Source organism: Saccopteryx leptura, chromosome 1 (genome assembly GCF_036850995.1).
Source record: "Saccopteryx leptura isolate mSacLep1 chromosome 1, mSacLep1_pri_phased_curated, whole genome shotgun sequence".
NCBI lineage: Eukaryota > Metazoa > Chordata > Mammalia > Chiroptera > Emballonuridae > Saccopteryx > Saccopteryx leptura.
In genome coordinates, this window is record NC_089503.1 from 3,212,607 (window position 1) to 3,222,595 (window position 9,989).

At 52.6% G+C, this 9,989-nt stretch overlaps 1 pseudogene; it reads right to left on the bottom strand.

The window, feature by feature from the left end:
* Positions 1–769: 769 nt before the first annotated feature.
* LOC136387878 (purine nucleoside phosphorylase pseudogene) lies at positions 770–9,770 on the bottom strand (annotated as a pseudogene).
* Positions 9,771–9,989: the final 219 nt, after the last annotated feature.

The following is a 9,989-nucleotide window of genomic DNA, read 5'->3' on the forward strand; positions in this document are numbered from 1 at the left end:
AGGAAGACCATGATTTCACTTTTATGTGGAATCTAAAGAACAAAATAAATGAACAAACAAAATGGATATAGACTCATAAATACAGAGAACTACTGGTGCCAGAGAGGTGGAGTTGAGGGACTGGGTAAAAAAGGTAATGGAACTAAGAAGTACAAATTGGTAGATACAAAATAGTCACAAGACTGTAGAGTACAGCACAGGAAATATAACCAATAATATTGTAATAACTCTGTATGGTTCCAGACAGATACTTAAATTATTGGGGGGACCACTTCGTCAACTCCATGGTTGTCTGGCCACTGTGCAGTACACCTGAAACTAATATAAAATAGTGTTGGATGTCAACTGTACTTGAATAAAATTAAAAAAAAAAAAGATTGTCAGACACTTGAAGGCCATTTTAATATTAATTTAACATTATCTTATCTGAGGGTTAAATGGTGATACTCAATAACTTATTAAAAATAAATATCATGCCTGACCAGGTGGCGGCGCAGTGGACAGAGCGTCAGCCTGGGACGCGGAGGACCCAGGCTCGAGACCCCGAGGTCACCAGCCCGAGCGCGGGCCCATCTGGCCTGAGCAAAGCCCACCAGCCTGGACCCAAGGCTGCCGGCCTGGGCAAGGGGTTACTCGGTCCGCTGAAGGCCCATGATCACGGCACACATGAGAAAGCAATCAACGAACTAAGGTGTCGCAATGAAAAACTGATCATTGATGCCTCTCATCTCTCCCCATTCCTGCCCGTCCGTCCCCATCCGACTCTGTCTCTTTATTCTCAAAGTATAATAATGAAAGTCCAAGAAGTATTAGGCTGGTCCTTCTGTGGTCTCCAGTACTTTGGGGAGGCAGAACTGAGTCCCCAGGAATGTGAGAGCTTCATCTTAAAAAGCTAGCAGCAGCTATAAATATTACTGTATCAAGTTCAGTGGCCCAAGTCAAATCCTGGGAACATTGATGGATATGTAGTAGGGTTTGACCTGGGCTTCATTTCAGTTCTTGGGAAATAATTGGAATAGAAACTGTTTTGAGAAGACAGTTGAGTAAAGGAAGACTAGGCACCAGAAGGATCTGGTGGGAGAAGTAGGGAAAGTGAAGGATATGGATCTTCCTCTTTTTTCTGCTACTGTCTAAGGCCAGAGGCATGTCATCCCAGCAAGGGTCTAAAGTAGGTAGCAGCAACGAGGGTCTCATAACAGAGAGGACAGACCACTCCAGGGCTGGTTAACTGGCATGGTCAGGTGGTGGAATGCTAGCCATAAGAATGGAGACAAACTGTTCCAATTTCTGCGCAGCTTGTTTCCCGGTGTTTATTACTTCCTCGTGGTTGGCCTTCTCAAGGCTTTCATAATCCAGGATGACCTTGTTAGTGATGAGGGAGAACCCAAAGACTCGAAGTCCACAGTGCCTTGCAACTATAACTTCTGGTACTGTGCTCATGCCAACAGCATCAGCACCCAGCTTCTGCAGCATACGACACTCTGCTACCGTCTCAAAGCTGGGACCCAACACCATGACATAGGTGCCTTCCTGGAGCTCTCTCTGCTCCTCCATCTGTTTCCAGGTACTGTGAGCTTTCTGCCTCATCTCCCGGTCATAGGCATCAGACATGGCAGGAAAGCGAACTCCAAACCTTTCATCATCGGGGCCCTATGAGAGGGTTCTGACCGCAGAGCCAGGTAGGTTGATGTGATCACGGGTCAGCATGATATCTCCAACCTCAAACTTGGGGTTAAGCCCTCCAGCTGCATCGGTGACCACTAGGGTGTCCACACCCAGAAAAGTTGGAAAACCCTTATTGGTAACGTTACCTTCCAGAGTGGGGAGCCTTCATACATGTGGAGCCTGCCCTGCATCATCACTCAGGCTCTGCCGTTCAGGCTCCCAAACAACAGTCGACCAGCATGACCTGGCGCTGTACTTTGGGGGAAATTTGGTATATCACTGTAGTTCAAGATCTGGGTCTCAGTTACTTTATCAGCCAGACCTCCTGAGCCAGGACCACAGATCACTGCCACGTGGGGTCGGGGCTTGATTTGGGACAGAAGCCATTCTGCGGTGTTCCGATAATCTTCATATGTAAATCTGCTCTCCAGGTTCCGCCGACAGTCTCTCGAAGAGTCTATTCTTCGCCGGGTTCTGCTCCGCTGGACCGAACTGCTGTAGGCGGGTCAATCACACAGTTAGTCTATTTTATTCATCTTTAATGTCATCCTTATTTCTCTGTCCGTATTTCTGGAAAATTTTTAAAAATTTTTTCTTTTTCCCTTTTTTTTTTTTTTTTGCAAGAGAGACAGAAACAAAGAGTGACAGAGAGAGAGAGAGAGAGAGAGAAAGAAAGAGAAGGGGCAAAGGAGCAGGAAGCATCGACTTCCCCTATGTACCTTGACCAGGCAAGCCCAGGGTTTCACACCGGCGACCTCAGAGTTCCAGGTTGAGGCTTTATCCACTGCGCCACCACAGGTCAGGCCATTCACCTTTATTTTTAATGATTTTTTTTTTTACAGAGACAGAGAGAAAGTCAGAGAGAGGGATAGACAGGGACGGACAGATAGGAACGGAGAGGGATGAGAAGCATCAGTCATTAGTTTTTCGTTGCAACACCTTAGTTGTTCATTGATTGCTTTCTCATATGTTCCTTAACTGCGGGCTTTCAGCAGACCGAGTAACCCCTTGCTCGAACCAGTGACCTTGGGTCCAAACAGGTGAGATTTGCTCAAACCAGATGAGCCCGCGCTCAAGCTGAGCTGACGACCTTGGAGTCTCGAACCTGGGTCCGCATCCCAGTTCGATGCTCTATCCACTGCTCCACCGCCTAGTCAGGCTATCATTAATGATTTATTTTTGTATTTTTTTTTTTTTTTCTGAAGCTGGAAACGGGGAGAGACAGTCAGACAGACTCCCGCATGCGCCCGACCGGGATCCACCCAGCACGCCCACCAGGGGCTACGCTCTGCCCACCAGGGGGTGATGCTCTGCCCCTCCGGGGCGTCACTCTGCCGCGACCAGAGCGATTCCAGCGCCTGGGGCAGAGGCCAAGGAACCATCCCCAGCGCCCGGGCCATCTTTGCTCCAATGGAGCCTTGGCTGCGGGAGGGGAACAGAGAGACAGAGAGAAAGGAGGGGGGGTGGAGAAGCAAATGGGCGCTTCTCCTATGTGCCCTGGCCGGGAATCGAACCCAGGTCCCCCTCACGCCAGGCCGACACTCTACCGCTGAGCCAACCAGCCAGGGCCTTTAATGATTTTTTTTAAAAAGATTTTTTTCTTGCTTTTACAGAGAAAGGGGGATGGTGGTGAAAGAAGTATCAACTCATAGTGGACACTCCATCCACTGAGTCAGCACAGGCCTGGCAGGCATCATTCACTTTTAAAAATAATAATAAAACATTATATATATTTTTAATTGATTGGTTGATTTTAGAAAGAGGGGAAGGGAGAGCCCTGGCCGGTTGGCTCAGCGGTAGAGCGTCGGCCTGGCGTGCGGGGGACCCGGGTTCGATTCCCGGCCAGGGCACATAGAAGAAGCGCCCATTTGCTTCTCCACCCCCCACCCCCCTCCTTCCTCTCTGTCTCTCTCTTCCCCTCCCACAGCCAAGGCTCCATTGGAGCAAAGATGGCCCGGGCGCTGGGGATGGCTCCTTGGCCTCTGCCCCAGGCGCTAGAGTGGCTCTGGTCACGGCAGAGCGACGCCCCGGAGGGGCAGAGCATCACCCCCTGGTGGGCATGCTGGGTGGATCCTGGTTGGGCGCATGCGGGAGTCTGTCTGACTGTCTCTCCCCATTTCTAGCTTCAGAAAAATACAAAAAAAAAAAAAAAGAAAGAAAGAGGGGAAGGGAGAGAAAGAGACAGAAACATCAATCTGTTCCTGTATGTGCCCTGACTGGGGATCAAGCCGGCAATCTCTGCTTATTGGGACGATGCTCTAACCCAGTAGTCCTCAACCTTTTTTGGGCCACGGACCGGTTTAATGTCAGAAAATATTTTCATGGACCGGCCTCTAGGGTGGGATGGATAAATGTATCATATGACTGAGACAAGCATCAAGAGTGAGTCTTGCCCTGGCCGGTTGGCTCAGCGGTAGAGCGTCGGCCTAGCGTGCGGAGGACCCGGGTTCGATTCCCGGCCAGGGCACACAGGAGAAGCGCCCATTTGCTTCTCCACCCCTCCGCCGCGCCTTCCTCTCTGTCTCTCTCTTCCCCTCCCGCAGCCAAGGCTCCATTGGAGCAAAGATGGCCCAGGCGCTGGGGATGGCTCCTTGGCCTCTGCCCCAGGCGCTAGAGTGGCTCTGGTCGCAACATGGCGACGCCCAGGATGGGCAGAGCATCGCCCCCTGGTGGGCAGAGCATCGCCCCATGGTGGGCGTGCCGGGTGGATCCCGGTCGGGCGCATGCAGGAGTCTGTCTGACTGTCTCTCCCTGTTTCCAGCTTCAGAAAAAAAAAAAAAAAAGAGTGAGTCTTAGATGGATGATATAACAGAGGGAATCTGGTCATTTTTTAAAAAATAAAACATCATTCGGACTTAAATATAAATAAAACAGAAATAATGTAAGTTATTTATTCTTTCTCTGCGGACCAGTACCAAATGGCCCACGGACTGATATTGGTCCGCGGCCCGGGGTGTTGGGGACCACTGCTCTAACCCACCGAGCTATCTGGCCAGGCAGAATCATCACACTTTAAATGAGGTGACCTCCATTACTCCGCTGTTCCTAATGCAGCCAGTGCAGGCGCTGTGTGGGGCTGTCTGGGAAGTTGGCCCTGACCCCACGTAAGCCAGACGTCCACTGGGCAGCTCGCTCCCTACCTGCCATTATATACGGACCGGGCAGTCCACATGAATATCACATGCAAATGAAAATCATGAAGCTAAACATGGAAACGTAGGACAATGTATTTCATCCCATCTCTCTTCCCCTTTCCTCTGACTGCTGTCCATCTGTTCCTGTGTCCCTGCCTCTGTTTCTATTTTGTTCCTCAGTTTACTGTGTTTGTAAGACCCCACACATAGGGAGATCATATGGTATTTGTCTTTCTCTACCTGGTTTGTCTCACTTAGCACAATATCCTCAGGACTATCCGAAAGGTAAGATTTCCTTCTTTTTCATAGCTGTGTAGTATTCCATTGTGTAAATGTACCAGTGCTGGGTATTTTTATTAATTAAAATTTTACTTATTGATTTCAGAGGACAGAGAGAGAGAAAGGGAGTAGGGAGGAGGGGGAAGCATCAACTTTTAGTTGCTTTTCGTATGTGTATTGACCGGGCAAGCCCTGAATGTTGAACCGGCGACCTCAGCCTTCCAGATCAACACTTTATGCTCTGTGTCACCACAGGTCAGGCTGTACCACAGGGTTTTATTTGCTAGTCCACTGATGGGCACTTGGGCGGTTCCAGATCCCGACTTGCACACAATGCTGCAGTGACCACGGGGGTCTATGTCCTGTTTTTTAATTCGTGTTTAGGAACCCACAGCTCCTAAGGTGACAATTGGTGGAGTTGCCCAGGACCACACACAACACAAGTTCCCTTCCATCCCCGCTCCCTGTGAGGACAGACAGAAGACAGTGGTTAATGGCGGTGACAGAAGACGCCTCCGCGGAGGAAAGACGGGGAGAGCGGTTGTCCCCTCGCCAGGCAGGGATCACGTTGGGGAAGCTGCAGTCTACCTGCTTTCCCCACCGACCAGCCGGACAGCATGCCCTGGTCTAGGTCTGCCTCTGAGATGGGGCTGGCTCCCCAATCACCACACATGAGGGGCCCCAAATCTAGCCAGACCCATCACTCAGTCCCAGAGGCCAGGGCATCACGGAGAGGGCACTGTGATGCCGCCCAGAGTGTTCTCCCTTCCGGCCATTCGTGGGCAGGAGGAGCCCCCGCTGGTGACAACCAGGGACTGAGGACAACGGCCCCGCCCCGTCCAAACTCAGGCTCCCCGGGACCCGCCCCGCAGCCCAGGTCCTCACTCACCCCGTCCAGTGGCTCTAACTCGATGTTCACAGCGTTTAGGACACAATGATGTGAGGCCTGGGGTCTTCTGTCTATTATTTTCTTGATGTAGAAACAGATACTGGGCATCAAAAATGTCAACACAGCAGCAGCCAGAAGGACAAGAATCCCGATGACAATGAACCGGTGTCTGCTCTCTGAAACTGGGAATACAGACAAGGTCCCAGCGAGGTCAACTCTGAGCGTTCCCTCAGCAGCTGCGGGACGCAAGACGGCAGCCCAGGGACGCCCGACGGGACACACCCGGAGGAAACGCAAACACGGGTGAGATGCCTGCACCCCGTGATCAGGGAGCAGTGCTCACAAGACCAGACACGGAACCACGGAAGTGTCCGAGGACGGAGGGAGGGATAGAGACATTGTGTGTGTACTCACATGCACACACACATGTACACACACATGTACACTCACATACACACACATGCACACATACATGTACACTCACATGCACACACATGCACCCGCAGTCACACTCACATGCGCACGCACATGCACACGCACATGTACACACATGCGCACGCAATGCGCACACACGCACACGCATGCACACACACATGTGCACACACATACGTGCACCCGGATATTATTCCCCATAACAAAGATGGAAATCCTGCCACGTGTAAGGACAGGGAAGGACCTTGAGGACACTGTGCTCAGTGAGAGGAGACAGACAGACAGACACGGCTGGAGGGTCTCGTGTTATGTGGACTCTAGAAACAAAGCAAACAGACAAAGAGGTCAGAGGTGAGGCTGGGGGAGCTGGGAGAGGGGTCAGCAGCTCTGAACTTGCGCTGTAGTCCCGGGAGTGAGGGACACGGGGCGGCTGCAGCGACACCGCCGTGGGCTGAGTGGGAAAGCTGTTAAGAGCGGATGCTACGTCCACAGCACAAGGAGAAACCCAAGTCCTGTTCCTTCTTCTACTGCGTCCACATGAGGGGACGGATGAGAGCTGACTGTGGTGACCGGTCACAGTGTGTACCAGTCACGTCACTGTGCCGTCCCCTCTGGACCTACACAGGGCGGATGGTCGACGGCATCTCCATAAAACTGGGAGAAGAGCGAACAAACCCGCATCTGCGCTCGCTGGCCCAGCAACACGGCAACCGGGGGCCGAGGCCCAGTGGGCAGGCAGCTCTCACCTGCCCGGTCTGGTCAGCTGAGCCCAGCGTGAGGTGGGGGTGGGCGGGAGACACCCCAAGTTGGCACCCTGAGGGCAGTGGGCCTTACCCTGTTTCCCGGTGGAGTTCCGGTGGCCCGTGTCAGAGGAGTCTGAAGAATCATTTGAGCACGTGGGTGTGTGAGGCAGTGATGCTCTGATGTCCACCCTGGGGGGACGTCCTGTGTTCGGCTATCTCTGGTGGCCAGTGGGACTCAAATACAATGTCATGATGTATTTCTCATTTTCTTCTAGAAGTTTGATAGTTTAGTTCTTACAGTTCAGTATTTGGATCATGGAAAGTTAATTTTCGTGTCTGGTGTAAGGTTAGGGTCCTTCTTGGTCTGAGGATGTCCAGTTCCCCATGATCATTTATTCAGAAATAGCCCTTTCCATCAAACAGTCTGGGCCCAAGTGTTTATTTGTTTAAGAATTTTTCCACGGCTGTTAGCAGATGAGTGATAACAGAATGTGGGTCACCCCAGTGCACACGGCTGCGTGCTGCTGGGCCAGAGAGCAGGGACCCTCGGGCACGCTCTGCAACAAGCAAGGACCTGGAGACGCCACACTGGAGGGAGAGCTCACACATGAGCCCCGCGAGGCCGTCTCTCAGACACGCCCAGAGTAGGGAGACGTCTCTCAGACACGCCCAGAGTAGGGAGACGTCTCTCAGACACGCCCAGAGTAGGGAGACGTCTCTCAGACACACCCAGAGTAGGGAGACGCGTCCCAGAGAGCAGACTGGGGTGCTGGGGCCGAGGCAGGGGGAGCTGCTGTGTGACGGGTGCTGTGGGCCCGTCAGAACCAGACAGAGGGGGCGGGACTAGAGCCAGTACACTGTTCACTTGAAAATGGTAAATTTACATTTCTTCCTGATAAAAATACATACTAACAACAACGCTCTCACCTGGACGGGGTGAGGCACACACGGTGTCCGCCGTGGAGTTGCATGGATGCAGGACGACGTGCCCTTTGGGACACCTGTCGGGAGGGAGACGCACTCAGTGTCCCCCCCAGGTCTGCCCAGGTCCCAGGTCCACACTGTCACCAACAGGGGTGGCTCCCAGCGGGGGCTTCCCCAAGCCCTTTTGGGGAGCATTGTCTGCTGTGATCAGAGGCCCTACTAGGGGCCCTGGACACACAGAGGCCCACGAAGCTGTCCCCCCAGAACCAGCATCCCAGATGTCATCACCCACATCCTCACTAGGAGGACAGTTAATGTGTTTTCCTTCTGTGCATATCCATGGCCTTCTCTGCAGGCCTGTGAACTGAAGGAAAAGGCAATTTGTCCTGCTTTTAACAAAGGCTCAGGAATTCAGACTTTCCTTGCTAACTGATGCTGAGTTAGGGGTTATCATCCACTGCCACACGTTTGAAGTCATGGGCAGGTTTGCTCAGATGCAGGATGAAGGCTTTACTTGCTAATGACCTGAACCTCACTGCTCAGATCTGTGCCCCACAGGGGAGGGTGACACCTTCCCTGTCACCAAGTCACCAGCCCCATGCTTGTCACCATCACGGGAGTCCCCATCTTGTTTTGGGAGTGCATGACGCTTATTCTTAGACCCCAAACTACAGAGTCACAAAATAAAAATCACTGAGGAAATCTCCAGGGGAGACACCCTTTTAGGAACTGGAAGCTGGCAGCCTGCCACGTAGCTTTCTATCCACTGAACACATCCTACAGCCTCAGACAAGGAGGGACAGACAAGTCCTGGGTCCTGGGCACTACAGCGCCCCTGGGTGAAATGGTGGGCAGCTGGTCAGTAACTCGGGTGCCAGAGGACCCTGGTGAGATGTCCCCAGAATTCTGCACACAGATGGTCATTAGTTGAGAGGGTGGAATACACATATTTGTAAAAGCCAACAGCCCAAAGTCCATGCACATGTGGCATCCTTTCCCAGGTGTGACATCAGGATCCACTCCAGCAAAACAAAGGAGCCATCTAGAAAGAGGAGGTGGTGGGCAGAGCCCAGGAGGGTGGGAAGGGTGGATGTGTCCTGGCTGCAGGGAGCAGGGAGTGGTGAGTCCAGCTGGGGTCCCAGGGACACAAGCTCCATGATGGATGACAGACAGAAGGTGATGGACAGCTCGGGAAAAGTGAGGCTTTAGAAAGGCCAGTATGCACTAAAATAGGGGAAGCAGTCAGAAATCTTTAGGAAGCAGAAACCAGCGCTGTGGGAAATAGAATGTGTCCGGATATGGAACACCGTGAGTTAACACAGTCTGTGGACCTGCAGGGGTAAGAAAAAAGAGAACCACCGGCTGGAGGCAGAGAGGACTCTGGGCTGGTGCTGGGCTGTCTCACCGGGTCGAGAGTCACATGTCCTTCTGGTTCTCAGCTCCTAAAGATCAACCCACACAAGCCCAGGTCCAGAGCCACCTCTGACCCCGCCCACAGCACCTGGCAGAGAGGCACCTACGTGCTACAAGGTCTGCAGGATTCAGGGGAGTCAGGGCTGTGGTAGAAACGGCCTGTTCGACACTGGCATCTCCGGTTGCTGGTCGGTGTGCACGGCGCCACTTCTTCTTGGTCTGCAGTTCAGGAAAGACGGGGTCAGTCCCAGGGGGCGTGTCCTGTGTGGACATGTGGACATACACGGCCATCGGGGCTGGAAGCTCTGTGGCCCCAGCATGGAACCAGTGGCCACAGAGGATGCACCGAGATGGTCCCGAGGGTTGTCGTAACCCTGCTGGAGACGTCCCCGCCACCTCTTCACACACCTGTCTTCCAGAGCACACACGGTGAGCTGGGGACTGGGTCACTGGGGTAACTTTGGAACCAGAGTCTCACATGGACCCCACAGGGAGTTTCCTTCTTCAAAA